Source organism: Neofelis nebulosa, chromosome 1 (assembly GCF_028018385.1).
Source record: "Neofelis nebulosa isolate mNeoNeb1 chromosome 1, mNeoNeb1.pri, whole genome shotgun sequence".
In the NCBI taxonomy this organism is placed as follows: Eukaryota; Metazoa; Chordata; class Mammalia; order Carnivora; family Felidae; genus Neofelis; species Neofelis nebulosa.
The window spans coordinates 101,253,229-101,280,170 of NC_080782.1; the positions used below are offsets into that span (position 1 = coordinate 101,253,229).

General features: G+C 44.1%; 1 long non-coding RNA gene across 1 annotated transcript in view; it reads right to left on the minus strand.

The window, feature by feature from the left end:
* Positions 1–463: 463 nt before the first annotated feature.
* The window catches only part of LOC131511744 (uncharacterized), a 29,475-nt gene continuing 2,996 nt past the window's right edge, over positions 464–26,942 (minus strand). Inside the window, exon 2 of the long non-coding RNA XR_009261708.1 lies at positions 464–1,539. This is a non-coding gene — a long non-coding RNA (uncharacterized LOC131511744). The remainder of the gene's footprint in view (positions 1,540–26,942) is intronic.

A 26,942-nucleotide genomic window follows, 5' to 3' on the forward strand; every position in this document is an offset into this window, starting at 1 on the left:
ACCTAACACCAAACTACTAACCCTTTGCCTTGGCCTTGAATCTTACCCGAACATTCTTCAGCAAGGAAAACGATGTTGACTTGGTAACTGGTCTCTGAGTATGGGACCATCCTCTCTGAACGTCATCTTGAAGGTGAGAATGCTCAGGCGTCCAGCACACGCTTACTTCCCTGCCCTTTCTTTACGGGCCAATGAGCGTACAAATATGGCACGGTCAGAAAAATGTGAAAATTCTCAATTTTGCATGAGTGATGCCTGTGACTCAGTCTCCCAGCCTTTCTTGGGGTGGCTCCAGCCCACTGACTGCTGGGCTGAGCTCGCAAGTCTGTGTCTAGATGGCGAGCCCAGCCCTTTCCTCGGTGTCTTCAGCGATGTCTTATGCTCATGCTGAAAAGGGCGAAGGTTGCTAGCTCAGCTTCCTCCTTCAACTCTCACATATTTAGATAATAAATATCCTAATCAATGGATGTTAATGTAGTATTTATTTTAGCATGATTACTGTATGGCCAAAGATTACCTTTGATACTGGCTCCTCTTTTGTTCCGTACATACTACTTTTCAGCTCAAGGTCGAGAACATTGGGCTCATTTTTTCCATCCGAGTTAATGGGAAGGATGAACTTTCCATCGAAGACTCACTGGACGCCTACCTGGAAGTTCGTGAATCCACTTTTGCGAGCAGGCTGTGCCTTTGGGCCTGAGTTTGGTGGGAAGGGAATATGCTTCTATTTTCCTTGGTGTTTATTGCTCTGCATTAAAAAAAAAAAAAATGCCTCTTGACCCCTTTGACCAGAAAGTGGTGTTTCATTAAGACGGAGCACATATTGATTAGGCCAGCAGCAACCAGCGTAGGCCACACCAAATCGCTAGCTGCTCTGTGAGGGGACAAATTGCCTTACATCCCTTCCTGCTGGATATTCTCTCCCTGCCTACTTTACTCACCACTTCTGCTTCTGTCCCCATTTGCTTGTTTGGTTCAGAAGAAGATGGCCACCCCACTTCTGTGAGACATGAATGGGAAGACCATGGAGGTGGCCAGGAAGCTAAAAATCACAGGGTAGCAAATAGCATAGGGAGGCAGGGATATCAGAATGGTCTTGGGACCCCACATGGAAGACTGAGGTGTGAGGAAAGCTGAAATAAATAAGTGCCGTGGTCCTTCCTTAGCTAAACTTTTGATCTGTGATGGGAGGGTGACCATGAGTTTCTGGGTGGTATGGAAAGGCCCATTCTGGAGGTTCCTTGGTATTATTTGCCCACTGCCGGAGACGATACCTAAGCTTTGGGTGTGTGTCTGCTAAGGAGTCCCTATGTAGGGGATGCTCTCTTTGGTGGCCAGATCCAACAAGGCACTGGTGTATCAGCCATATTGTCCTCCTCTCCCCCAGCTCAGAAAGGCTGAAGGAAAACAGCTCCTCAGGGTGTTTAAGCAGGTCTGATTCCATAAGGGTATGTGTTGGCCTTGCCTCAGACGAGTCCTCTGGGAGCCAGAAGTCCTGAATGATGGTATTGTTGCATTTGAATACCTCTGAGAAGCTGTCTGAAAGAAAAGAAGAGATAAAGTTGAAATGTTAAACGTTTCCAACAAAAGCTATTAGGGGAGAATTTCCTGACTCAGCACTTGTTGACATTTTTTTGAGGGTTTCACAGACAACAGAAAGTTACTCTTTTTTTGCGTGTGGTTTTGTTGTTGTTGTTGTTGTTTAGGATTTTTTTTTTTTCCGTTTTTAAAGCTTATTGGTTTTCATTGATGAGAGGGTTGTGCAACCCAGGGCCCAAGGCACTGCCAGGAAATGCCAGTAATCAGTGGGTGAGCGCTCATTCTTGGTGCCAGAGAAAGCCTGAGCTGGCCTTTCCTTCAGCCTCTGCTGAAGTTTGACCCACCCTTATCTGAAGACACCAGAGCTGTTCTCCAGGTAGCTCTGAGTCTCACCTCTCAGGAATTCATTTCCTCCCTACTCCTGTGGAGCTCTGGCTTCTTAACCAACAGGCCGTGTGGCCCTAAACTTGTGTTATGGGATGAATTATGTCCCCTTCCCACATTCATATGTTGAAGTCCTAACTGCCAGTCCCTCAGATTGGGACTTTATTTGGACACAGGGTTTTGGGAAAGGAAAAAAATTGTCCCTGCCCTTCAAGATTTTCCTGGCTGGTCCAAGAATCAAATTGACATAAAAACAGATTAACAGTAGAAAAGGAAATTTAATTAGGTATGTGCAGGGGCTCCATAAGAATATAAGGCCCACAGACAGTCAGGCAATTAAGGCTTAGAAGGAGAGAAGGGTGTAGGGATTTGGGAAGGAAGACGATCCACAGAAAGATGAAAAAGAGTAAATGTTTGGTGAACAAATGTTGGCTGGGCCGTACAGACACAATGGGGCAAAGAGAGGAATTTTCACAGACTTGGCTATGTTCCTCCCTGTCTACTGCCCCTAGTTCATGTTATACTGTACTTATATCTGTGGTGATAGCTCCCTTCCTGGAGCAGGACTTCTATCTACGTTCTTTCAGGCAGTTAGGAGGAAAGTCGAAGTTTCTTCCTGAGTATTTTGTTTCTTAAAAATAACCAGCCTAAAATAGTCCACATGACAGAGAGACATATTTGAGGGTGGCAAATTTTGCTCATCTACAGGGTCTTTGTAAGAGGTAATCGAGTTAAAATGAGGTCGTGAGGGTGGGCCCTAATCCAATGTGACCGGTATCCTTATAAAACGGGGAAGTTTGGAGACTGACCCACACACAGGACGGAATCCGTGTGGAAGATAAATGCAGAGATCAGGAAGAAAAATGCAAGATAAATGGTGTTTCTACATGCCAAGGAACGCCAAAGACTTCCACCACACTGCTAGAAGTGGGTGAGAGGCCCGGAATAGATTCTTCCTCACAGGCTGGGAAGAAAGTACACTGCCATCTTTGACCCTGTTAGGTCAAAGGACGTTGACCTTGGACTTCTAGACTCCAGATCTGTGAGACAACAGACTTCTGTGGTTTAAGCCACCCGATCTGTGGCACTTGGATACAGCAGTCCTAGAAAACTAATGTTTTTCTCCATCTTCCTACTTATGGTTTTTCCCTCTCTCCCTCCTTTTCCCTCCCTCTTCTCCCCAACTCCTATTACATCATAATAAATTAGACCATGCTCTGGAATCAGACTGTGTTCAATTCAGAGCTCTGCCATTTACTAGTATTGTGTCTCTAGACTCTTGTCTGCCCGTGTTTCCTCGGCTGTAAAATGGAAATAATCATAGTAATACTGACTTCATAGAATAAATGGAAGAATTGACGGAAAGCCTGCTTTAAACATGAGAAGAGTCCAATCACTGTGCGCAATCCTAGTCTGAAGACTTCACGTCTTTTATCACTCCTGGGACTTTATCCTGTGATCAGAGACATAAAACATTTGTGTGTGGGGGGGGAGGGGAAACAGGCACCTAAAGCACATTTGTGGGGGAACAGTTCATGAAGCAAGGCTTTATGTGATGATGGGGTCACAGGATCTTTGTGCCGGCTCCATCAAGAAGTTCTTGATCACAAGACCCCACGGGTTGTGCTTTGAAAACAGACTGCTGCCCGGGCCCTTTCCCCAGACCGGCGACAGAGTTTCCGAACCTTAAGCGGATTGACTGATGAGCCTTCGGAGCTTCAGTTTCCTCATCCGCAAAATTAGGGTGACACATGTAGCCCGGTTTCTGAGGGCTGGGGTGATAAGCCGTGGGCGTGTGCGGCCGGTTGTGGTGCTGTCACAGGGCAAACACTCAGTCACATGCGCTCCTCTTGGTGAATAAACATTCAAATATTCTCCCTGGTAGCCTGTGCCCCAGCTTGACAACATGTCTGTGATTCCTGCCGGTTTGACAAACTCTGGCGTCTCTGTCTCGTAAAGGCTGTGGCACTTTCAAAGTACTTAACACCAGAGCGTGTGGGTCAGGGGGAGTCGCCTGGCTAGAGGGTTTGTCCTCAGGAGCAAAAATGGGACAACAACCTGTGGGTCACTATTGAGGAGCTCCATTCTCTCTTTTTTTTTTTTTTTTTAATTTTTTTTTAACATTTATTTATTTTTGAGACAGAGAGAGAGCATGAACAGGGGAGGGTCAGAGAGAGAGGGAGACACAGAATCTGAAATAGGCTCCAGGCTCTGAGCTGTCAGCACAGAGCGCGACGCGGGGCTCGAACCCACGGACCGCGAGATCATGACCTGAGCCGAAGTCGGGCGCTTAACCGACTGAGCCACCCAGGCGCCCCGAGGCTCTCCATTCTTTAGCACGTTCCAAGGCAGCACAGAGTTCCGGATCTTAATTTTCGGTCTTGTTCCGCATCTCTTGTCTCCTTCTTCCTCACTTTCTGGGCCTCCTTTTTTTTTTTTTTTTTTTTTGTCTCTTCATTCTCCAGCAACATGGCTAGAGGCTGAGAGAAAGACCTAGGCTCCGATTCTGACTCTGCTCCCTACCAGCTGTACAATGGAAAGTGAGGCTCCCAGTGGCTCTCAGCTTCCTTGCCCTTATGAATGAGGATTTTCAAGTCCCACGTTAAATGCCTCTCTTTTGATATTGAAATGAAAGGCTGAGAAGTCCTGTTAATCCAGTGGACACTGCTCCATCAGTGTCATTCACGATCACTCATGTGGCCTAACTCTGGTGGGGATATTTGAGGCCAAAAGGTGCTGCTCTTGGTGGCTGGGGCTCAGAGGCTATCTTTGGATAAGGTGGGTCAGCTCTGCTAAGGTGGCAAGGAGGGACTGAGACTTCAGGAGGCTGGCTTTTGTGAGACTCCGGCTGAGGTATCTCTTTCCCAAGAATCTGAAGCGCTCAGGCCAGCACGGCCTGTGGATTCATGCTTTGAAAGAGATACAGCAACAACAGCTTGTTTGGGCCCACATCTTACTCCAGTATCTTCCACAGCTGGCCTGTGCCAGTACGATCAATTGTCCCTCTGTCTCGTTTGGTAACTTGGAAACTGTGCTGGGGATCTGCGATAACCACTTTGGCTGGAACTAATGTCCTTTTGGAGGTGAGGAGGGAAAAAAGGAAAGTGATGTGACATAGACAAGGGACAGACGATTCTGTAAATGTTGGCAGGAGGGAACCAAGTTTTTAAAAGCAAGCCACTAGAAAGAGAATATTGTTCTACTTCATTCTTTTTTCTTCCTTCTCTGGGCTCACATTTCTAGGAGCTTTAATTTTCAAAACTTGAACAAGAAAGTGTATTATCTTAAATGTCTCCCATTAATCACCAAGTCCAGCCCAGTGGCGAGAGAAAGATGACTCATTTCCACAGTTGATTTCTTGGTAATGGTGGGTCAAGGCTTGCCCTTACATTTCCCCCTCCTGTCTAGCTAATGGGGAAAGCTTCCCCTTAGGAAGTACCCATCCTGGAGCAATTTTTCAAAGGAAAATTGCAGACGGGAATAGCCACTGACATGAAAATATTTCTCATAGGGAAACAAGGTGAGCAGGGTAGCACAGTGATTATAAATACGGCCTTACCTTTGAGACTTATAGGATTAAATTGGAGGACCAAATAAAGCGCAGAAAGTGTCATTTAGCAAGGTGGGATATGTTGAGTAGGTCTCAATAAGCAGCACATATTTACCATTCCCCTTCTACGTGCCAGACCCTGTGCTAAACATGTAATTTTTGGCATTATATGATCCTCATTATATTTTATGTGACAGGTGTCATTCCCCCCTAGTTTATAGAGAGGGAAAGCAAGATGCTAAGTGAGCTGTCTAAGGTTACTTATCTAGTAACCTATGGAATCAGCATCTTTTCCCATATTGTCACACTATGTTATTGTAGAATTATGTACCTTCTTCTACTCCAGTGGCTCTGGGATCCCTGGGAGCAGAATAGCAGACATCGACCCGTGAGGAAATTAATTGATCCTCCCTTCCCCGACAGTGCTGACCAATATGGAGGTCTTCTCTAGAAACTTCTCTAGAAACCAATATGGAGGTCTTCTCTAGAAACTTAGAGTTCTACAACACTGGTGAGTCAGAGTACAGGGGTTGCTTTTAGCCCCCCCAGGAAGCATTGCAGGGGTTAAGATGCTCTTTAAATGATTTTAAAGGGATGCCCTTTCTGGCCCTGGCGAATTTCATCTCATAAATGTCAGAGAAGCTGCTCTGTCACCCTGCAGGCCGTCTGTCCCGACTCCTTGTCAGTGCTGAGTCCTGGTGGGGCAGGGGGATGGGGTGTGGGTTCTACAGAGTGCCCGGTCCAGATGTGTGCGCCCTGGGGGCCTGGGGGAGGGCTCCCTGAATGTGGGGGTGGGAGGTAGTCCTGAAGGGCTACTTCAGACTCTGGGAATACAATGAGCAGTGAAAAGGCAAGTTCATTTTTATATGGGTGAAAAGAGCCATGCCTCTAAGAACGTTGGCAGAGATGCGAGTCTAGCGGTTTCTTGAAGTGACTGTGTTCCCAACTGGCAGAATCTAGAAAAACCCCATGGGGTTGGAACGGCCCAATCTGGTGACTCTTAAGCCAGGCTTTGGTCACCCTACAAGCCATTCTGTCTGCACGCGGTTGCATGGGGGTGAGGCTGCGAGGGGAGAGCGTGTTCGGGAACACCTTAATGATGTCAGGATGCTTTTCATTGCTCATTTATCACTTAACAGCTCAGATTTGTAATGTGCTACCCGCGTTCTCCCTTTAGCCCAGACAATGCATTCTTTCAACAGTGTGCGGCTCAGGGGGAAGAGCGCTGCTGAAAGCAAAGCGGGGGTGCCTGCAGCCTGCCCCCTCGGGGAGGAGGGGCGTGTGGGGGGCAGGTGGGGACCAGATGCCTGGCTGCAGCCGGGCTGGGGGATGAGCACATGGAACAGCCACTTCTGGTTCCACTTATTCATTTCTCTGTGCTGAAAGGTGTCATATAAATGCTAAATAGGACAGAGAGAGATGGGGGCCTATCTATTTGCATTTTGTCTAATGTGAGCAGGGGCAGAGAGAAAAGCGGCTTAGCCGCGGCTGTTCACCTGCCCCGCCAGGCTAAAACATCTTCAGTTCCTTTCAATGCAGCCCACGGCAGTTCCGCTCCGGTGCCGCGGCAGACGTGGTGCGGGGCACAAAGGGCCGCACGCCCTCTGTCCTCAGTGGGTTTACGAGACCGGTGGGGGAGGCAAGTTTAACCGCAGGAACCATCCGAACACAATACAACCCAGCATGTGGCTAAGTGGGAAGTCACGGGAAACAGATGAGGTGCCGCGGGAGGCTGCGGAAAAGAGAGGACCACGCTTGCGGGCCGGGCGGGAAGCCTTCCTAGGCGCAAAAGGACTGGACTTGCCCCGTGACCGCTGGCCGGAGGGCAGATGGGCAGACGCGGCCGTGGAGATGGTCTGAGCATTCCGCAGGATCTCGTCATCTGCTGTTCTCCCGATACGTCCCCTCAATACCCCTTCTCTCTCGAATGCTGGGTCCTCCTCCTCTTTTAGGACTTGGCTCCCATGTGACGCTTCCAAGAGGTCTACCTCAGCCATTGTGGCAAAGTGGCAGCACTCTCCGCTGCACCACCCTGTCTCAGCGTCTCCTCCTTCTTCCTACCCCCACTTAACACAAGGGGCAATTAGGGATTTGTTCGCCACTGTCTCCCCCATTGGATCGCGCCATCACCCAGGAAGGGACTCCGCACATCAGTTTCACTCACCCTTGTATTCAGAGACCAGCACGGTGCCTACAGCCTGTGGGGCTCAGTAAATACCCGTCCAATGACAGAGTGACACTTGAGAAAAGTCTCCTTTAGCAGACGTATTTGTGGGCCAATTGAATCGGAGCTCTTGTTGTACATACCGGGAAGAAAATCTATAGATTCCGTAGGTTTGGCATGCAGCCGGATGTCTTTCAGGAGGAAGGGTTTTCATTAAAACACACAACCACAACAAAGCAAGAAAAACAGAGCAATTGATGTAAGCATGCCAGTCAGGGCTGCGTGTTAAGAAGTAGGCTAAAAAGAAATAAAAATTTATGAAGAATTGCAATAGGGCCCTGCACAAACATGACCCACGATTATGCATAATTCAACACATGGCATTTTAGTCTTGGACCCTGTCCCAGGTGGTTTATTCCTGGAGGAAGCAGGAGAATCTTGTGAAAACACAGCTTTACCTAAAACATGGTCCCAGCCATGGATCCAGGGAGCAATGTCTCAGGGAGGCTCCAGGATAGTTGTAAGACAGGGATAGAGTTCTGATTTCATTCTCTGCTCAACTTGGGGCAGTGAAGAGATGAGTAGCCTGGATTATTCCCCTTTTTAAAACCAATTGTTTTGTTTGGTGAAGATGAAAAGAGCCATGTCAGCTCGAATACGGAACAAAAATTTTTAAAGGGAAATTTCCTTGGGTATACGGTGGCTGCTCTTTTATTTAAATTTAAACCGAGAAATACTTCATTTTAATTGTAGAAATTGGAGGCCACGAAATCAAAAATATCCTCAAGTTTCCTTAAATTATTAAAAATGATCTCTCTTCCCTTTGGTAAAATTTTATTTGGGAAAAGACAGGGGTGGGGAAGGGAAGAGGGGGACGATGGAGGGAGGATGATCAGAAAATAGAGAGACTGAATTTTGAATGTTGGCTTTGTGCAATGAACATCTTGCCATTTCTTATGCAACTTCAGCGGTAGAACCGGAAAGTTAGCATGTCTGTAGAGATTACTCCTCTCCACTCCCCCACCCCCACCTTCCACTGGCCCATGAAAGTCAAATTGTTGGGAGAAATACATTCTCATATTGAAAACAATATTCTGGTTGGCCTGTGGCTGATTGTCAAAGCTGCCATCCCGCGGTCTTTTGCAGGAGCTTTGAGATTCTACAGATCAGGTAATTTATGGTTTATAGAATACGAAAAATAAAGCTGTTGGTTTGAGTTAAAAAAAAAAAAATTATCAGGCCTGCCTACGATCTTCTTAACATTAACTGAGAAGAAGGCCGTGTTTTTAACCATTATGTTTGGGTTGAGGGGATGATCCAAAGTTAGGCTCCATGAAATGCCGGTTCTTGGACTGGCCCCGCCCTCCCCAATCCCACCCCTCCCCCATCCTCCCCGCCCCCTACTCCCAGGCCTGAGGTGGGTTTCTCAGAGATGCTGCTACAGCCAATCTCAGGATGACTGTGAGGGGTCTATTTCGTCCTTGCTCATTTGTACTTCAGAGTGTTGTGTGCAGGACATCGATCCATCCTCACATTCTGTCTATGGTGTTTGTAACTGTTCCAGAAGAGAACTTTTCCCAAGTCAAATTCTACACCATAAATATATAGAGACAGCCGAACCCTGAAAAGTACTATAAACTACAGGTCATTATATAGTTTGGATAGTCATTTACAAAAAGCAATGCAATTTAAAAATTTGTTCTCGGGGCGCCTGGGTGGCTCAGTCGGTTAAGCGGCCGACTTCAGCTCAGGTCACGATCTCGTGGTCCGTGAGTTCGAGCCCCGCGTCGGGCTCTGGGCTGATGGCTCAGAGCCTGGAGCCTGCTTCCGATTCTGTGTTTCCCTCTCTCTCTGCCCCTCCCCCGTTCATGCTCTGTCTCTCTCTGTCTCAAAAATAAATAAAACGTTAAAAAAAAATAAAAAATAAAAATTTGTCCTCTAAGCTCTGAAACTGATTCCACCCCAAGCCACCCCTGCCCCGCCAGTCTTCTTTATACATTTGTCCTTTCAAAAACTGGGATATTTGGTCCATCTAAATTAATAAGAACGTTGATTATGAATGATGCATGGTCACTGGGATTTACTCAGAAGATGTTAGAGAATGGGTATCAACAGTGGGGTATCTCTATGGATGGAGAAATCAAGACTCATCCCTTTTTACTCACTGTACTTAGAATTTATTTTTCCTTTAACTGTACTCCAAATACTTAGATCCATCTGCAGTGCAAGTGGGATCTCCAACATAGAAACCAAAGGCACCATATGCCTTCTAGCCTACCTTCCTAAAGAACCATAAGGCGCTTACCAAACTTTGTAGGCTTGTGTTTCACATCGGGACGATAAAAAATGTATAAGTAGATAGAATGTATTAGGCTCAGTGATGCATTATTTCTAAGCTAGAGAATTAAAATGAAAAAACTGAGAATAGAGAAATAGATCAGTGCAGTGGTATAGAAAACAAATGGCTCAGTGTACATATGGAACTTGGTTGTTTATGTTAGAAGTGGTACTAAAAAAATCAGTGGGGAAAAGGTAACTTATTAAAGTAATGGTGTTGGAATGATTTCCAAGTAGGAAAAATTCAACTGTATTCCTTCCTCATATCATACAGAGAGGTAAATTCAAGAAATAAAATTATAAAACTATTAGAAGAAAACCTAGAATTTCTCTACTACCTCAAAAGTGAGAAGGCTTTCCTTAAAGTACCAGAAGTGTGTCCTATAAAGAAAAAGATTTATAGATTTGACAACATTGAATCGAAAACTCCTATATGACAGAAGACAAAGATAGGGTCAGAGGCAAGAAGTGATGGGGGGGCGGTGGTGGGGAGGGACAGGGAATTTGCACCAGATATAATGGGCACAAGATTAATGTCCCAATTATATAAAGAAAAAAGTACATAAAAGAAAATAGAAGCCACTTTAAAAATGAGCAAAGAGAAAGGCAATTCAGATCAGACTAAACCTAAATAGCTAATAAATATATATACATGTTTATAATATTTATATATATAAAACCTTTTCTACCTTACCAGTAATCAGCAACATGCAAATAAATACAAGGAGATACCACGTCACATCCAACAAACTGGCAAAATTAAGAAGACTGATGATAGACAGCATTTGTGAAGAATACACAAATTACATAAGTGTATTAGTATAGTTTATTACTTCATTAGTTTAACAATCGAGAGCAATCACCAGTTTTTAGTAAAACCTTTGGTGCATATAATCTAAGACTTAGCATTTCTGTATCTAGGTTCTCTTCTTGGTAGGGGTGAAGAATTGAAAACCTATGTTCCAGTCAATATAGAACAGGAGGGATTTTCAAAATACTTAGCCATAGAGTAGATACAGGCTCCAACCAGTCAGAACAGACGCTGGCCATGGGCCCGAGGAGAGTCCTACTAGGTGACGGCAGGGCTCTGAGGACAGTATTTGCACAACAGGTATGGCTGTACTGGTAGGGATGCATGAGCATTAAGCCCAAGTAATGTAGAGTAGAAGTCGAGGGTAGGGGTTCCAGAATCATCTCCTCTGGGGTTGAATTCTGGATCTGTTGCTTGTCAGCTGTGAAACCTTGGACAAATTCCTTATCTGTGGCTGTAGTTTCCTCATTGTGTACAACAGGGGTTATAACAACCCATTTCTCATGGATTTGTTACAAAGATTAAGGGAGCTAATACATAAAAAGCTCCTAGAATACTTCCCCACATGCTTATTGAGTAAGCACTCAATATATACAGTAGGAAAATGGAAACGAATAAATAGAAGGTACTGTATATTTATATAAGAGAATATCACATAGCAGTTAAAATGATTGAACTTTATGCACTAACCTAGATAGAGCTCAAAAAACATGTTGAGTGAAAAAAAAATCTGCAAAAACAATTTATTTATGGATGCAAATCGGAAGTTAAAATGGAAAGGTCTGGACCGGGAGGATACCCACCAAATGAATACCGATTATCTCTGGGGAGTCTGTAGGGTACCAAATGGATTTCAACTAATTTTTTTTTTTAACCTAAATGAAAAAAATTCTCAAAAAAAGACAAAAATTCAACATTTGTTAATTCTGAGTTTGTGGCTAGACATTTGGAATATTCTCCGAACTTTTCTGTATTTCAAATTTTTTAAAAAGACATGAACAAAAGTAGGGCCAGGTGTCAGGAGATCTGAGTGCTAGGACCAATTTTCCTCTAAATGACTTTGAGCCAATTGACTTAAACCTTTCAAGATCTTAGTTTCCTCCTCTGAAAAATCAAGTTAAGAATACTATTTATTTCAAGGGAGAGGGGGTTGAGAATTAAATGATATTTGGGGGAAGTTCTATAAATGTTAAGGCTCTATTCACATGTTAAGTAAAATAAAATTGAGTTGTTGGCTTGATAATTCCTAAGACTTCCCTAACTCTAATGGCATAAAGCTAGTAGAGGTGTTTTGAGGAAGAAGCAAGATAAAGTATACAAAGCTATTAGCCCAGGAGCTGACACATAGCTTGTAGCAGAGACTGCTGGATGCCTATTCAGCAAAGAGTGTTTCCTTTTCCTCACCAGTCGAGTCTGAATTTATTCTGGGTGATGTGCCTGGATAAAGAAATACTTTGCCAAGTCTCCTATGAAAAGGAGTTGTTGATTGGGCTTCTCGAAATTTTTAAGAATGCTCCCTCAGCTGGGAGAAGTTTCTTTTTGCCCTTTTTCTACTTCCCTTTTCTGTCTCAGAAAGTAAAGATGATGGCTGACATTCCAACAGCCACCTTGAATCCTGGAGTGACCTTGAACATGTAAGACATATGCTTGGCCTGATGGAGAAGAAAGACAAAAAGTGTCTGAATCCCTGATGACTGTGGAGCTGCCATTACAGCCTTGGGCTGCCCACTTGAGGACTTCTTTTACATGAGGGAAAAGAAATGTGTATATTATTAAGTCACTTATTTGAGTTTTTGTTAAAAGCAGCCGAACCTAATCCTACCTGATATATTTTTGTCATTCTGAAGCTGTTTGCTTTCCTCCAATGCATTTTGAATAGGTAAACTAATAAAGAGGAAAATAAGGGCACAACACCTGTCCCTCTGCTATATGGAAAGGACAGGAAGCCCTCAATCACTCTCCTTGTTCCTCACTCACCTGTCTCTTTGCAATGAAGGCTCTCAAGGGTGTGCCTCCAGAGGAGACAAAGCTCAGGGAAGACTGTGTCAGGCCCAGTGTACCTTAGCTGGGCACATTAGCTCCCACTAGACCATTCTTGGCCTGTTGGTGAGTGAGGAGGAACCCTTCTCCCAGGAGTCTGAGGTGGTCAGTGTTTTATTTGTTTCTCTAGGTCATACTCAAGGGTAAGACAACAGGAGACAAGATAGCTCTCCCTGGAAGTGGAAAGGTGAGGAGAGACTATGATTACAGGTTCATTTTTGTCAAATCTTACACTTCTGTGATCCAAAGCTTTCTGTGACCTGATTCTGGAAATGGCAATAATGTACCCTGTAGGGAGCTATAAAGGAATACTAATCAATATTAACCAATAGGCAAGACCTCAGCTATACTCAGGACATATGGAGAGCTAGATTATCATTTTTTAATATAGTAGGAAGAAGAAAGAGAGACACAAGATATTTCCCTAAGCGTTAGTAATAAAGAGGACATAAAAAAGATCCATCAGCTCTTTGGACATGTGTGTAATATGCAAGGTCTCCTGTGAGCAATTCTCTGGAACCAAATGCAATAGCTCCAGCATTTTTCCCCAAGCTACAGAGGTTGGTAAGCAAGTATATTGAAAAAGTAGGCAAAAAGACGGAAAGAGAGAAAGGCAGAGGGAGAGAGAAAGAGTGAGAAACAGTAAAGAAGGAAGGAAGGAAGGAAGGAAGAAAAGAAGGAAAGAAATGAAAAGCGACAAGAAGCGAAGCAAAGAAGAAAAGGTCCAGGAGCTCTGATCAACTTTCTCCATTTCCTTGAATCAAATGGAAGAGACATAGGTTTAGTGGTTCACTGATGTTCAAAGGGTGATTTCCCTGAATTGGGGAGAGAGCCCAGGAGAGGTGAAATTTATTCTAACTAGAGCAGTGGGACTAACTGCATCTGTACACAGGGGATTCTAAGTCATGTTCTTAGGGGTGCCACAGAATCTGAGGTGCTCACCTTCAGGAGGTAACTTGAGCCTTGTTCTTAGCCTTATCTGGGTTTTAATTCAGATGCTGCCATTTGTGCCATGGGCAGGCCCCTGAGCTTCTTGTCATGTTTTCCCCCATTTCCAAATACTGGGATTAGAACCCCTCATGCGGGGGGCACCCGGGGGGCTCAGTTGGTTAAGCATCCGACTTTGGCTCAGGTCATTGATCTCATGGTTTGCGAGTTCGAGCCCCACATTGGGCTCTGTGCCGACAGCTCGGAGCCTGGAGCCTGCTTCGGATTCCGTTCCTCCCTCTCTCTCTGCCCCTCCCCAATTTGTGTTCTGCCTGTCTCCCTCAAAAATAAATGAACATTAAAAAACTTAAAGAAAAAAATGAACCCCTCATGCGAACAGTTGTTGTGAAGCATGAAGGCGCTGTTGTGAGTGGAAATGCCTGGTGGTGGGCTTGACACAGAGCAGCTTCTCAATAATGTGACTCCTGCCCAGTACCTTTCCTCCTTACTCTGGTCCTGTGTTGGTGCACATGCCCTGGGCTGCCCCCACTGAGATGATCCCCGAGTCTGGACTCAATGGGCAGAGAATAACAGGCAGAGGCATATAAGGGTGAGGCCATGAGATTCCACCCTGATCTCCGCGACAGGGGATTGAAATGCGCAAAGAATTTAAAAACAGTTATTAAACCAGCTAAAATGGGCTTTGCTACCACCTTGGGCTCCCGATTCGAAATAATGTCACGATAAAATATCCTCCCTGAAAAAATCTTGTAATGATCTAAATTTGAAACAATAGCTGCGATTATTGTTGGTTAAGTTTTAATGCTATGTGTAAGCTTGAAATCAGCATGTTTTTATTACGTATTCTTTCATACACATTATACTTTATACGAAAGTAAATTCAGAGACTTCCTGGCTTTGTGGGAATAAGCTACATGCTTTTATTTCATGAACCAGTTCCTAATGGTTTGGAATCGGTTGAACTTATATATATCTGTTTCCCTACACCATCATACCACACATTCCTGTGTCACAACACTAGATTTGGGGTGCCTGGGTGACTCAGTCGAGTAACTCTTGATTTTGGTTCAGGTCAGGATCCCAGGGAAGTGGGATCAAGCCCTGAGTTGTGTTGAGCGTGAAGCCTGCTTAAGATTCTCTTTCTCTCGGGGCATGTGGGTGGCTCAGTTAAGTGTCTGACTCTCTATTTAGGCTCAGGTCATGATCTCTTGGTTTGTGAGATCCAGCCCCTTGTCAGGTCCTGTGCTCTCAGCTTGAGATTCTCTCTGCCCCTCTCGTGGCTCACATTCTCTCTCTCTCTCTCTCAAAATAAGTAAATAAACTTAAAAAAAAAAAAAAGATTCTCTCTCTCCCTCTGCCCCTCCCCCACTCATCACAAGTGCCCCCTCTCTCTCTCCATCTCAAAAAAATTAAATTAAAAACACCCACTAGAGGGGCGCCTGGGTGGCTCAGTCAGTTAAGCATCCGACTTCAGCTCAGGTCATGATCTCACGGTCCGTGAGTTCGAGCCCCACATCGGGCTCTGTGCTGACAGCTCAGAGCCTGGAGCCCGTTTCAGATTCTGTGTCTCCCTCTCTCTCTGACCCTCCCCTGTTCATGCTCTGTCTCTCTCTGTCTCAAAAATAAATAAACGTTAAAAAAAAAGAATTTAAAAACAACACCCACTAGATTTGAAGTAAATAATGATTTCAGAAGATAAGAAAACAATTTGAATTATCTCATTTCTGTCATTGTCTTTGAGCATTTTGAGTGTTATTTCTGTTTGAAATTTGAAACAAGGACACTGATAAACCTGTGGGGTATAATGTTTTTGTTAAGTGTAAATTTTAGTTTGTACCTGAAATATCTTACTGAATGTGAACAATATCTTTAAAATTGAAATGTGGTCTTTAAAAAAATTTTTTTAATGTTTATTTTATTCTTGAGAGAGAGAGACTGACCGTGAGCAGGGGAGGGGCAGAGAGTGGGAGACACAGAATCCGAAGCAGGCTTCAGGCTCTGAGCTGTCAGCACAGAGCCCAACGCGGGACTCGAACTCACAGACTGTGAAATCATGGCCTGAGCCAAAGTTGGACGCTCAACCGACTGAGCCACCCAGGCGCCCTGAAATGTGCTCTTTTAAAAGTATGATTGTTTTTAAATGAAAGAGTGAATCCAGTAAATAAAATGTCATCACAATGTTATCATTTCATAGTTAGCCAATTTGTACTTCTTGCAAACATTTTGATTTGATTAAAATTTATTTAGAAGCTAGTGAATGATTCTTTATGTAAAGTAATATTATCACATATTATAAAGAAAGGATCAAAGTTCAAACTGTGATTTGAATGTAAAATTCTTGGACAAAAAGTGCTTTTTCCTTTTACGTACATACAGTAAACTTTTTCTTTTCTTTTTCTTTTTTTTTTTTACTGGCAAATTATAAAGTATAATAAAGGAAAATTTTCACTGCCTGTGAGATTTTCACTGGCTTTTCTGGCAATGCTATTTTTAATTTTATTTCAAGATTTTGATGAAAATAATTCGGTTGAATGGAGGAAGGGATGTTAACAATGATCTGTTTGGGGGATTAAATACACCAGGTAAGGCCAGTGATCATGTCCTGAGCATGGAATACCCGAGGTGGCTGCTGGGGCCAAAAGCATAGGGCTTCCCAGCTGCTTGGAGAGAAAACTCTTTCTTGTTTCAGGGCACTGGTTTTTCACAGTCCTGTAGACTCTAACCTTAAGGAAAATAGCAGCAGCAGTAGTCAAAACAAATAGCTTCTCCAGGCATCAGGCAGATATTTCCATCATTTTCTTTCCCAAATGGCCCAGACTCAGACTTCCTTTAGTCTCTTTCAGACAATCTAACAGTCTCACCTTAAAACCCACCCACTCAGCCATCTATGCAGGAAGGAGTGGCCAAAGCGTGACCCTTTCTCAGTGAAGTTCACTGATTGCTCCCTCTGGTCCTGTGCTGGGCTGTTTTTCTAATGCCCCCTTGACACTGAATTAAACTTTAATTCTATCTGGGGAGGAAGCTCTGGGTTGAGTTGTGTGGCCCTGCTGTACCATCCACGAGACCGTCTGGGAGTTAATTATGCTGTAACTCTTGCTGCTTGGAGCTCATTAATTCCCCACCTCCTCAGCCCCTTCCCTTCCAAGCTGTTTAGTTATTTGCAGCTGAAGCTGCTCATCACGCTGAAAGAGTCCCTAGGACTCAACTGCACCTCCAACAGTAACCGGAGCTCTTTCTGCCCCTGCTATCAATGCTCTGCTTTGCTGGAGATGGCTCTTTGGGTGATAGAAGCCTGGATTTGCATGCAGCCAGGTCAGTGCCCTCTGTCAAGCTGTCCTGGGCCAGGCTAAGGGGATGCATCGAGTCACTGACAGCCGGCAGCTAATCTACCTCCTGCATACCATTAACATAGGTGAACACAAATCCACATCAAACCTGGCTATTTTTTAAAAGGCCATGTTTACAGCCCATTAGTAGTCAGGGCGAGTGAGAACAAGGCTTTTGGTGGCAAATATGCAATCCATCATAGTAATTAAACGGGGTTAAGTACGTACAGCACTAACCTGGAGAGACACAAAGAGTGCTCTTTTGACATCCCAACTTAAAAAACTGAATAATGGCAAGGAAAGTTCTTGTCTATGCTCCCCACCCCCATCGGTCTCTCTTTCAGTCTATCTCTGCTTCCAGCACCTCTTTCCATCTTTGTTTTCCTCTGTGTTCTGGGTCTCTTTGAATCTCACTCTCTCTATATCTCCGTCTCTCTTTGTTTTTCCAGCAGATTCCTTTCTCTTTTTATAAAATCCTTCTTCCTCGATATAACATTACAACATGTAATAACTTAAGTAAAGTCTTCCAGAAGTTAAAACAAAACAAAACAAAACTTCACCCCACTGCCCCTGCTCCCAGCACCTTGTGCCTTATTTTAGGCATCCTGCCAATTCTAGCCAGAGTAAGGCACTTGCCATGTGGTTAGATTTTTCCTCAAGATTTCAGAGAAGTCCTGGTACCGCCTTCTATCTCACCTCCTTTGGTTCGGGTTTTTTGGCTCACAGGCAAAATTTCAAGCCACTCAGCTGATTATATCACCCATCCATCCCCAACTTGAACTTCCCCATAAAATATGGATCTCTGGTGCTTACAAAAGAAGTGACCAAAAGCGCATCTCCAGCCTGGAACATATAATTTCTACCTATACTCTGGAGCGTGTCATAGACCCTAGTGCTGATGTGCTGGGGTGGCAGGGATATTAGACTCATTTCACAGGGCCTTGTTTAATACACAAAGTAGTGCACACCAGTTTAGGACGGGAAAAGAAGAAGTGGACCATATCCAATTGCAGCCATGGTTGGTGGGGGGGGGGGACTGGAGTAGACAGGATGTCATCACCTGTGATACACCTCTCTTCCCTCTAACATCGAGGAAGTTTATAAATTACTTCTCATTAAAAAAATAAAAAATTGCATGTGGTCATAATGTCAAGCAAAGCTGGATTACAGACCAGCTTTAAAATTTGCCTCTGTAGAAGATATGACTCCGGGAAGGAGAAAGCAAACACTACGAACCGCATTTCTGAAGGTCCTGCTCCAGGCAGACGAAACAAAGCAAGAATTTAGCATCTTCAAAAAAATACATGCGGAATCAACTTATTTTCCATAAACACATATTTTATGCTACAGTAGCCGTGGTATACCCTTCTTCTAAACTGACAAGTTTTACATTGATTCAGGGGTCTTCCCTATTAATAAGTGACTGCAAGAGGGGTCCCTCTGTCCATTAAAATGGACTCTTTAATTAGGACGATGATGTCTGAATTTCTTGTGACATTTATTTTATTTCCTTAAGTTTATTTATTTTGAGAGAGAAAGAGAGAGAGAGAGGGAGAGGGAGAGAATACAGCCGGATGTGGGGCTGGAACTCATGAACTGTGAGATCATAACCTGAGCCTAAATCAAGAGTTGGATGCTTACCCGACGGAGCCATCCAGGCACCTCATGACATTTCTTAACCATGAGTGTCTGTCCTCAGTTTTTTTCCCCTTTACCTCTTTAAAAAGTTATTAAATATAGATACTTATAGAGAAGTGCACAAACTATTAATGTACAGTCTAACAAAGAATGAAGAGGAAACTGCCTTGATCTATTTCAAGGAATGGAACAGCATTACAACCCAGAAGTCCCCATGTTGCATTACCCCCAACCCTCTCATCTTTCTGTGGAGGCTTCTCTGTTCTTGCATTTATGGGGATCACAGCTGCCCTTTTCTTTATAGTTTGATTATATGTACATATGTATATATCTATATCTATCTATCTATATATATATATCGTTAAATGCTATAGTTTAATTTTGCCTGCCTTGAACTTTATATATAGAAAATCATAAGAGTATATATTATTTCATGTCTTGGCCTCTTTCAGTCCACATGTAGTGTCCCAGTGTATGAACGTACCACAATTTACCCACTCCCACTGGCTCTTTACTGCTATGAACATTTGTGTTTGTTTCCTGGTACACGTGTTTCTCTAGGATTTTTAATCTAGTCTTGATGATGCTTGATCTGGAAGTCTTAAAAGATCAGGAGGAGTTTTTAAGGCCCCCACAAGAGAAAGGACATTCCAGGCACAGGAAACAGGGTGTGGTAAAGCACAGAAGAGTGAAACCACATGATATGTTGGGGGAATCACAGTCCTGTATTATTGGGGTGTGACACGAGTAATTCCAAATAGAGTTCCCAGTTTGAGCACGGCAGTAAGTGTTACAGGTGCATTTATAATCCAGGGTAATAGACACATGTCGAGTCTTCATGGTGTGAAGGGGGACCATGTAGTTTGACCCAGTTCTTGTGGGACCAAGATCAATTCTGGGCAGTCTTTTATGCTAGGGATCATCAGATTTTAAATGGCAAACGACATTCATCTTGTAGCCAGGTCTGAGCTGGTAAGCAGGTGCCCAGAATACGACGTTTTGAAGAGTCTGAGGTTCTGTCGGGCATCAGCCAGAAAGTCTTGACTGATGGTGTGGAGGTCATGTGTCACGGATGTGCTGACTTTTATTCAAATGCCCCTCTCTGCGGTAGTTCGGGCACTGCGGAGGAGCGCTTCAGAACAGCTCATGCTGTTTCACATATTGTTTACTTTACTGCATGTATAATGCTGCTCTATTCACCAGAGTTGCCATTACAAATGGCATCAGCCATCTGTGTGCCTGGAAAGAACAGCTACTGGGGCAAACTAAATTTGACCCCCTCCCCCGGCTTTCAAATGACAGGACGAGGAGGTACTGAATGTCAGGTCTTATTTAAGGAATGATAAAACGATAAGCTTTGAGCCTTGCGTGCTCTCATTAGAGCAACCGCATTTATTAAGAGGAGAACAAACAACAATTTATGTGTTGAGCCTCTCTCTCTGTCTCACTCTTAAACCAAAATGATCTCAACACTCTGGCCCACAAGCCGAAACGGTACAATGCATTTATAGCAGGTGGCTTGGTTCACTACTCTGACATTGTCAATTTTCGGGTATTAAAAACAAGCCCTCTGAATTTGAGCAAGGCTTTGCCTCAGGTAACCTGGTTACCTTGGATTCGTGCGCCTTGGATTCGGTGACCAGGAAGAAACAGGTCTATATGCTAAATTAATATTATCAGTGGGTTATTGGCACACCTATGGAAGGCAAAGAAGTGGCAGCCACACAGGTGGACAGACCACAGTCACACGAGATGGTTGGTGCCTGGCAAACCTAAGGGATCTTTGACTTAATAGAGACAAGAAACGAGACACTTGCAATGCCATATGAGCACGTCTAAGAGTAGCTCCTGGTCATGGTAGGAAAGAAAGGTCCCAAACATTTTAACACTGATATGCAGGCCCAAAAATCCCAGTAGAAACCATTCTTTGTTGTGTGAACTTGGATGCATTCTTCGTCATCACTGAATTTCACTTTGCTTGTGTGTACAATGAGAAAAATGCCTCATAGTGTTAAGTGAATCTAATCAAAGGAGATCATGTATATAAAAGTCACCTTTAAATTATAGAGCACTGAACAATATTAGGTATTATTATTATTATCTCATAAGGTTATTGCAACGTTCAAAAGAGATTATGTACAGGAAATCACTTGGAAAAACCTGTCTGGAAGGGTAGAAACATGAGGTGGTAGTTGCAGTAACAGTATCAGAGCTTTTAGTTATGGGGGGCTAGAGATACTGTGAGAAGTACGTTAAAGAGGGCAGAAGAGCATTGTGGGAATAAAAAGTTAAGAGCATTTTTTAAAATGGGATACGAGCCCTGGAATTTTCCAGAACGGAAGCATCGGTGTCAACGGAGCTGTACACAGGTTAAAAGTCATCATTCAGCTGAGTCCATGTGGCATCTTATATTTAATAGGCACTTTTGATCATAGGAAAGGGAGACTGACTCAGGTTACAAGGAAGAAATGGAGATTCATTGATGGCTAGATGCAGGCAGAAATCTGTACCACACCTCATGGGAAACTACAAAGAGCCAAGTCTCATGGCAAATGGAATGTATAGCAGGAACCAGGAGGTTATGCAGGATGAAAAGCAACTCTAGGAACTGGATTATCTTGTTGCCCTAGAGCGGCAGGAATTGTCTAATTTCTGCTGTTCGTGTCACTACACAACCGAGTAGCTCATCTTCTCTTCTGTATGTCCCTTGGTTTCTGCTTTCTAGTACTCCAGACTTACCTTCGCTCCTGCCTACCCAAGGTTTCTCTTGCCTGTGGCTTCTGCTCTTCTAGGTTTCTGCTGTCAGCTTCTGTTTCCTTTCCCACCTTCCAACTCATGAATCTCTCTCTCTCTCTCTCTCTCTCTCTCTCTCTCTTTTTTTCTTTTTCTAATTCACAGACTCTTCAGGCATGAGAATCTGAGAGGTTCCACTTGTCCCCATTGTCTTTACTGGCTGTGACTTTTGTATCAGGCCAGCTCAGACTGACTGCTCTTAGGTCAGGCATCTGTGCCTGGACCAGTTACCTGTGGTCTAGGAGGTAGAGTCACATGATAGGAATATAGCAATTTATGCTTCAAGAACCTATTAGCTCAGGTCTCTTAGTGGGACCCTCTTGGATCTGTATGAATCAGGGGTGTGTTGGCGGGCATGTATTCCAAAGCTTCAGTATGTACGTGAGGGAGCTAGGAGTTCTGCGGTTTACTTCTCATTACTAAGTCAATCGGAGCAGTGCGAGGAACTTTCTGTAAAGACAAACAAATGAAACGCCCCCTTCCCCATACAAAAATATGACGACAATAGTAAAGAAGGTGAAGAAGAAGGAGGAGGGAAAGAGAAGGAAGAACAACGTGAGGCTTCTGAGGTATCTTGTGGGATAAGCCTTTCTATGAAAGCCATTCTGGAAAGAGACAGGAAATGCGTGCTCTAAAGTGTTAGGAATGGTGTACTTGGCCAAAGCCAAGCATTATTTTGGATTCTGGTTATTTTACCTAAAGTAGAGTCTAAGTAGCTTCTTTGACATTGTTAAGAATCCCAGAATTTTGGAACAGAAAGAAAGCTCAAGGTAACCCCCTCCTCATGTTGCATGGCCTATCCCCTTCACTTAGAGAAATGGAAGTGAGTGTCTCCAAGGCTGAGTGGCTTGAGCAAACTGAGGGTGCCTCTGCTCTGGGACAGCAGAACAAAGGAGCGATTTCAACCGAGCGATTCTCTGCCCTAGAACTGCTAACTCTGGTCAGCTGGATTCCACTTGGGCCCCTGTAGAGATGAAAACATCATCGGCTTGAAAAAGTTACCCCTGCCGTTTGGAGCAGCTGGCCTGGAATTCTTGTCAATATCGCCCGTATAAAATAGAAATCTGCTTTTCCTGTAAGAGTGTGGCATATTTTCTATGATTTGCCTTCAGCTCTTGAGTGTTTACATGCCATTTCTGTATGTCCCATCCTCGCCTCCAATACTCAGCCTCAAAGTTGTTACCGGAAGTCTAGAAGAGGAAGCCATCTTGATTTCCGGGTGCTTGTGAAGGCTGTGGCCCCTCATAGCAAAAGCAAACCAAACAGCAATAGCAAAATGCTCCTGCTGGCTTAATCAAACTCTCAAATTTAATCACACAACAATGGCTATCCTGGGCGAACCTTTTTCTAAGTTTTGCATTCTGCCAAAAAAAAAATTTTATGTATATTATATAAATTATTTATAGTAAAAATTATTATATAAATTTACATATTATATAAATCTAAATATATATATATACATGTATATGTGAATATATATATATACATGTATATGTGTATATATATATATATATATATATATATATATAATCGAAGGTATTATAACAGTAGCCAAGGTTCTCATTATTCTAAAGTGATAAACAAAACAACCACGATGTGTGTTAGGTATCTGCTGTTTTAACTGTGTGGCCTTGGGCAAGTTACCTAGTCTTCATGATTTACTTTGTTTCTCATCTGAACACTGGGGTATTTATTTTCTTAGCACTGTGCCTGGCTTATAGGAAATGCTTAATAAACATTGCCTAGTAATATATACCATTTCAATTAGTCATCATAAGAAGTTTATGAGGAACACAGCTCATACGACATGAAGTAATTTGCTTAATTTCTAGAACATAGTAAGGATGGAGTTAGACTAGGGAACTAATTTTTTTACTGCAGTTAGGTGGTCTTTTTGCTTCAAACACCCCCTATAGTTAGGAGGATGTCCTGGAAAAGGTCTCAGTGCTGGAAGATTTATTTCTTCCCAAAGTGGGCTGGGCAGGGGGAATGCCAGTGAACAATCTGGATCTGAGTCTCTTCACCCAGGATTCGGGAACCCCAGTGTAGTCCCTGCCTCAAGGCCCCTCTCGTACTCGGCACTTGAGGGCTTCCTGAATGCTCACCACCCCTCTGCTCTGAGAGGTGGAAGGATCTGGGACTCTGGAGGTATTTGACGAGAGCCGTGCTCCTGCTCCACCTCTGCCTATGGTTTGGACTGTCCACCATGCCCTAAGGGGCCTCAACACTTCATGTCACACAATCTAGGCTCCTCACCTTGGAAAATGAACACGGTTGATTTTCCCTTTCTTCTTCAGGTAGTTAATGTGCGTGGAATCACTCAATGAGATTTACTGAGGGCCCCCCACAAAACTTGATAGGCTTTTCCTAGGTGACGAAAAAAGGTGGCCTGACCGGGGAAAAGCCACACTGTTGGCCACCCAACACTTTGTGGACTAAAGTTCTGAAAAGTCCAAAGCATGACACGGGCAGGATTTTATTGGCACCTGGAAATAGGCCGATCGGCAGCTTGTTCTCAGAAGCCAGAGGCTGATCTGCCCGCATTTGGTGCCCTGGGAGAGAGGAGCGAAAACCTAAGTGAAAGGAAAACTGGGATTCGGAGAAACCAGGAGGAGTTTGGAACAGGACTTTTGTGTAGGTCATCTGGAAAGTGTGCCCCGTTAGGACTTATGCATAAAAATAGCCTCAAGAAGAGGATAGGGGCGGGCTGGGGTGGAGAAGTGTCTGTGTGCCCAGAAATCCACCCAAACGCACACATGGCCACATGCAAACACCTCAAACAAATGTGTCCCCAAGGACTTAGACTCCAGCTTATTATGTAATCGCTGAATTTGTGGGCTTGCTTGTCTAATTCAAGGAAAGATTTAGACTATTTCCACTATCCTTCCAGAGACCGTGGCTAAATGACCAGATGGGAAAAAGCCTACTGCCTGACCTAACTGCCAGCAGCCCATGAGTGTCCCAGACGGTGCAGATTTGTAGCAAAAGAATTATTATTACTCCTTTTCCTCCCATGAAGAAACAAAAGCCTCCACTCTTGACCTTGGCATTCCCTTGCTGCTGTCTTCTCTTCTGTGACACCTACGCTTGATTTTCTTTATCTGAGGTATTCCAGTGAATATTTGCTGAATTTTAATTTAGATTGAATGAAATTCAGAAGGCTGAAGCTTTCCGAATTTCAGACCTGCTGAGAAAGGTGTGTGTGTGTGTGTGTGTGTGTGTGTGAGTGAAAGAAAAGTTCTCAGCTTGTCTCATCACTGAAAGGCCTCCTGAGACCTCTGAGCTCAATCTGAGGAATAAGGCAGATTGGTTACCCTGTCTGATGGGTTTTATCAAAACGTGAGAAAACATAGTAATGAAAAATGGTGGTCTGAATTCCTTATCATTCAGGGAGGGGCTCTGTACAGGTAAACCAGCCCATAACTCACTTGCCTCACGACAGTTTTTATTGCTCTGTTTCAGTGCAGTTTTGAGGAGGGAGGAGAATTGCCCGAGACAACAGATGTGGGACTCTTTTCTTTCTCCCTGTCCTGCGGATAGGCCTAAGGCTCAGCCCAGTGACTCACTGTTGTGGTATTATATGGCTCAAGATTAAGTGTGTGCTGTGGAAAGTGTGGGGCAGGATTTATCAGTGAGAGTTCTTCCTTTGAAGTATCAGGGCAGGCTACTTTGCTGATGGTTTCTGGAACCTGGCCAAGCCCCAATATGCTGTGAAAATAGCCGTCTTAGGTTCTCTTGGCACATGAGCACATTTGCACTTGATTCTCAGACCTCCACTGCTTTCTGATGTTTTCTGAGGCGAGTGTTCTTGGGAATTAGGGCCCGGGGCCAGATTGTAACCCTGCCTGTTTGTGCCTCTTCACATGCCCCATCCAAACATGGTTTTGATGGCTCCAGATACGGGTTGTAACATCAACTTGAAAAAGACTATCCTTGAGTTCCAAAGTGCAGGCTGGCTTTGAGTCGCTTTTGGGCATTTAGGTATAAATTTCTCGATAACTCACATTTCCTGCTGCCCTGCCCCCCACTAACAAAATGTTGACGCTTAAGGGGTTTTACTGCAACATTGCTTTCCACCGCAATGTGTCTTTGCATTTCCAGCTTGAAACTAATGCAATATGCATGATGGAGAAAAACCTCAGCGATGTCATTACGACTCTACCAGTAAATTAAGAAGAAAAAAAATCTATCCTTCTCTGGTGAAAAATCCATCATCTATCTGCCTGCATCTTTCTCCTCCCACCTCTACCCATCATCATACTGTTATTAATTTTGAGAACAAAGGACATAAAAAGCTAATTATGTGAGATTCCCAGACACCCTTCCAGAGGTTAAAATATCAGCCACATTTCTCATCACCTAGCTATGTGTAATAAATAGCTTCCTTGTAAATGCAGGTTTCCCAATAGACTCCCCACTTCAGGTTTCCCTCTAGCCTGGGAACCAGACTCTGTCCTTCATCTAAATCTTGCCAGCCTGTGTTGAAGAACCCATGTGTAACCTTCCTGAGCATTTATTTCTCTCACCTTTCTGAGAGGGCAGACCCTTTAATAAAAACAACTTGGTGTGACAGGGCTTGAATCTTAGAGAGGGCTCAGGCAGCTGTCGGGTCTGTATCCGTGGACCTCCTGCTTGAAAACATAATTGAATGTAGTTGCAGGCTGAGTTCTGTTGTGAGTTGAGTTGTGTCCCCGGCCTTCAAATTCACACATTCAAGTCCTAACCCCAGTACCTCGGAGTGTGACCTTCCTTGGAGATAGGATCTTTGCAGAAATAATCAAGCTAAAATGGAGTCATTAGGGCAGGTCCTAATCCAGTATGACTGGTATTCTTATTAAAAGGGGGAATTGGGGGCCATTCACACACAGGGAGAATGCCATGTCCACATAAAGTGGTCATGTACAAGTCAAAGAGAGAGACCTGGAACAGATCATTGCCTACAGCCCTCAGAAGGAACCGACCCTGCTCATACCTTGACCTTGGGCTTCTAGCTTCCAGAACTGGGAGACCATACGTTTCTGTTTTCTAAGCCACTCAGTCTGTGGTACTTGGTTACAGTGGCCCTAGCAAACTAAAACAGGTCCCTTGGGTAGCAGACTGAGGAAGGGGTTAGCACGAAGGAGGTTTGTAAGGGAGTGCTCTGGGGATACATTCCTGTGGAAGAGAAAGAAGCAGACTGGGAAGAAGGAGACATCAAACTGGGTTGTAGTCCCAGGGAAGGCCTCAGCTGACTCCACGGGAAGTTCAGATCTAGGATGGCCCTTCATAGTTGGAACATGGGTCTGGGCCTTTGTGGGCTCCTGTCGATCTATCATTGGGTGTGGCCTTCCTCTGGAAGGAGGTATGACCTTAGCTAAGGCAGTTTTCTTCAGCTGAGGTAATCCGTGAAGAGGGCTGACAGTGGGAACGGTC